Source organism: Leucopleurus acutus (assembly GCF_964270905.1).
Source record: "Leucopleurus acutus genome assembly, chromosome: 4".
NCBI lineage: Eukaryota > Metazoa > Chordata > Mammalia > Artiodactyla > Delphinidae > Leucopleurus > Leucopleurus acutus.
The window spans coordinates 57812473-57816896 of record NC_139146.1 but is presented as its reverse complement, the minus strand read 5'-3'; the positions used below and the strand labels follow the sequence as shown (position 1 = coordinate 57816896).

Sequence of the window (4424 nt, the reverse complement as noted above, 5' to 3'; positions counted from 1 at the left end):
ATTTCCTGAATCTTTTAATGTGGGCTGGCTTTGTGACTTGTCGTGGTCAATAGAGTATGAAAGAAGTGCCAGTGTTCCATTTCCAAGAAAGACGTCAAGAGTCCTTTATTGCCTATGTTCTCTTTTTGCTCTGATTCCACTTTGAGAACAAGTAAATGCCAGCTAACCTGCTAAAGAATAAGAAACCAAGTGAGGAAGAGCTTAGTCCTCCTTATTGAGTCCAGCCAGTACAAACAGAACCACCTAGTTGTCTGCTGCTAATCACAGACGTGCACGTGGGTATCTCTAGGCCCTTGGAGACTAGATGCTCTGCTAGCCAACACACACACATATGAACTTAAAAGAGCTTATTGTTTTAAGCGTATAGGTTTTGTGGTTGTTGGTTACACAACATTATGGTAGCAGTAGATAACCACACAGAACCCATTATAATAGCATATTATGTATTTCCAAAGAATATATTTTATAAGTTAAAAAACCTCTTCTTAATTTTAATAATGTTGATGAGTAATCAGCAAGCTATAAGAATTATAGAAATAAAATAATTTATTTTTTTTTTATTGTTTTTTAATAAGATGAAAAGATACTCAACTTAATTCAGGTTTAGTTTAAAAAGGTGTTGTGGACTTCCACCCCGGCACTGAGGCCCGGCTGCAGGTCGCCTAGGAGGTGAAGTCGGGATGCGCGTGATGCGGACCTCCAGCCCCAGTGCGCTGGGGCAACATGAAGAAAACGCCACAGGCGAGCCCAGCGCCCCGGGAGGGCCCCGACCCTTCCTCTCTAGGGAACGGGGGTCTTTTCCTGCGGAGGCCGGTGCCTCCCCTCACCCCGGGCCGCCTTCCCTCCATCCACTCCAGGGACCTCACCCTCAGGGAGTCAAGAAGAAAACCTGCACCCCAAATATCAGTCATAAGATCAAGGAAGAGCCCAAGGAAGAAGTAACCGTCAAGAAGGAAAAGCGTGAAAGGGATACAGATCGACAGCGAGAGGGCCATGGACAAGGCGGGGGACGCCCAGAAGTGTTCCGGTCCCACTCCATCTTTGAGCAGGGCCCAGCTGAAATGATGAAGAAAAAGGGGAACTAAGGCTGTGAATGTGTCGGACATGGGGACCTCTCACAACATCAACATCAAAAAGAACAAGAGGGAGACGAATGAAGAAACAGAACAGATCCTGTACACGCTGATTGTACAGGATCTGTTGTAGGATGAAGGATTGTACAGGATCTGTAGAAGGATGATTTCATCGATGACCCTGGGCTGAGGAATGACACTCGAAATATGCCTGTGCAGCTGCTTCTGGTTCAGTCGGGCTGGCTTTTTAAGGAAGAGAATGAAGAATCAGATGTTAAACCTTGGCTCAAGGAAGAGGACATGGAGGTGGGAGGGGCCTGCTGTGAAAGTGAAAGACGAGCCACGAGATGAGAGGAGGAGGCCAAGATGAAGGCTCCCCCGAGAGCAGCCAGGAAGCCCCCGGCCTCCTGAAGGATATGTCTGTGGCAGAGCTTTCAGGAAGCTGAGCCTCACGCAGGAGGAAGAGCTGCTGTTCCTGCAGCTGCAAGACTGGCTCCCCGGGGGCTTCCCTGGTGGCGCAGTGGTTGAGAGTCTGCCTGCCGATGCAGGAGACGCGGGTTCGTGCCCCAGTCCGGGAAGATCCCACATGCCGCGGAGCGGCTGGGCCCGTGAGCCATGGCCGCTGAGCCTGCGCGTCCGGAGCCTGTGCTCCGCAACCGGAGAGGCTACAACAGTGAGAGGCCCGCGTACGGCAAAAAAAAAAAAAAAAAACTGGCTCCCCGGCCAGCCACCTACTCTGGATGTCGAGCCTACCAAATCAGCGGTGCAGAGCGAGGACGGACAGATGGTGGTTATAAAGCAGGAGAAAGACCTGGAAGCCAGGCTGGTAGAGAATGCTTGTACCCTAACCGAGGGTCAGGTTGGCAAGCTGCTCATCTGCAAGTCGGGGAAGGTGCAGCGCCTCCTAGGCAAGGTGACTCTGGACGTGACGATGGGGACCGCCTGCTCTTTGCTGCTGTCCTGTCTATAGGCCTTGGAGACAGTAGGATGGGTGAGATGACAGTTTTGGGACGTAAAGCACAAACCTGTATGCTCTCCCAGTTTTGAATCCGTGTTGGATCACAAACACCGGTAAAATAAGCAGACGGAGGATGGTGGTGGCCGTGCTAACAGCGGTTGCTGCCTGCTCCAGACGTTGTGATCTAAAATTTGTTCGACCCAAAAGGGGCCTGTTTAGCCCAGCCGCTGTCCCCGTTTTGTCCACAGGGCCCACGTGGCTCCCTCCCACAGCAGCTGTGAACGGCGCGAAAACCTTCCCACAGCACCGAAACCGCTTGCTGCTGGGCGTCTTGTCCCTGCTACTTATTTTTATAGTTAAGTTTCGGCTCTTCAACTGACTGCATCCTCCCCAGGTGGAGAGGGGACGGTCTGTGGGAAAGGACAGGCTCCTTCTCTTGGTAACGTCTTGGTTCTCAGGGAAGAAAATGGAAGGATGGCTGCTGCTGCTTTTTGCTCCCTCCTTCCTCCCTAGGGGCGGCGCCCGAGAGAGAGCAGGGACTTGAATCTGAGACTCAGTCGCAGCTCTGTCTCTTGCCAACTGTGTTACTGGACAAACTACCTAACCTTTCTGAGCCTCATATTCCTCTTCTGACAAAAATGAGGGTGATACCTACCTTCCAGGGTTGGTGTGACGATGAAATAGAATATTGTCAATGAAAAATCCTTGCACAAGGCCAGACATAAAAAGTTGCCACTCAATTAATGTTAGGTTAGTTTACCGAAAAAACAAAACAAAAAAAAGGTGTTGTGATATCTGTAGTTAACACTTAAAAATATTCATAGAAATTGTCTTCTATTGTAGTTTACTTAAAATCAACATACTGAGCAGTAGGAATGACTTTTGGGAATTCATTGCTGGGATACATAATTGCTATGTATTTGAAATATTTCATATCTCAAGGAGTTAAAAGAAATTTAAGAAATGGTGTGTTTTGGGTCAAAGGTAGTCAAAAAGTACCAAAAATTTAAAAACTGTGTCTTTGTAGTACTGTCTAGGCATGTAGTTTGCAGCCCAAATAACCAAGGTCTCAAACAACTAAATTTTGGATGCCAAAAAAATATGCAGTTAGAAGTATGACTGTGCTTACCATCAAAATCAAAATTTAACATATGGCTTGATAATATAATTGACAGTGTTTATGAGTAGAATTTAAAAGTAAGTCACAAAGGTGACCAACTCATCAAGCAGAGTGTTTATTGGTAATAAAATATAAACAAAAGAAATAGGATATTTCTAATGATTTTTTGGTTAATCTATGCATTTCATAGATTAACATAGATTATCTTATGCTCCTGCATAAAATAGGGATATTCTCATTGACAAAACTAGGGCAGGTTGTAGAACAAAGCTCCCCTTCTCCACTGGCTTTGATAAATGCTTGTTGGAACTTTGCTTGAAAATGTCCATTTTTTCTCTGCTAAATACAGGTTTCTGATGCTTTTCAGGTGAGCAGGAACAAAATGAAAATAATAAAGTTTTTGTTGTTGATTGCTTTGTCATATTCCAGGCAGTATCTTCTTCAAAGTGTATTATTCCTGAGATTAAAAGTGAAGGTTGAATACATTTCTGACATAGATCAAGTTTGTGTGTCTGTGCCTCACTACACCTGCTTTCCTTCACTTGTAAATTAGTGTGTCTGGTAGTGCCATATAAGTCTGTTATGAACATTAATGGGAAAATGCATGTGAAAAGCTTGGCACAATATCTAACAAATAGCAAATGCTGACTAAAGTTAACTATTTATTACAGATCATTCCTGAAAGAGAAGCATTTCTGTGGATAGTATATCCCATTCACTATATACTGATTTTTAAAATCTTTTGTTTTAAAAGATGACTTTTTCTTATCTTCATTCCCATCACTCAATAGTAGTGATCTTATCTGAGCCTTTGTTCCCTATGGAACAATTACAACTTCTACTCCATCAAAAGAGAACTAAATCAAACTGTACTAGTAGATTCATATAATCAGAAAATATTTATTGTGCATTTAATGAATCATAGCACTCTATCAGAGATTCCTCAGGTCATGGGGACCAAAATAATATAAAATTTTCTGATGCTGTACCTTATTATTCACCTCACTATGCTCTAAATGAGCAGCACAACCATAATTTTATTCAAGACTGATCTAAAATGTTCTTTTTCCACGCCTCCCTTGCACACCCCTGACCCAAGTTATGCCCCACTCCTCTGAACTCTCAGAGAAGTTTGTCCATGCCACCATCATGACACATCTCATTTGCAAGGCATGTATTGGTCTCTAAAAAATGATTTCGTCTGGTTTTCAAAATATATGATGAAAGATTGCAGAGAAAATATGGCCTCAGCACTTTACTAGCACAAGTTTAT

At 44.2% G+C, this 4424-nt stretch overlaps 1 pseudogene across 1 annotated transcript; it reads left to right on the top strand.

Annotated features, from left to right (window-relative positions):
* Positions 1-680: 680 nt before the first annotated feature.
* LOC309961103 (DNA-directed RNA polymerase III subunit RPC4-like) lies at positions 681-2148 on the top strand (annotated as a pseudogene). The gene is made up of 3 exons: positions 681-1188; positions 1233-1593; positions 1801-2148. The product of its transcript is annotated as a DNA-directed RNA polymerase III subunit RPC4-like (transcript).
* Positions 2149-4424: the final 2276 nt, after the last annotated feature.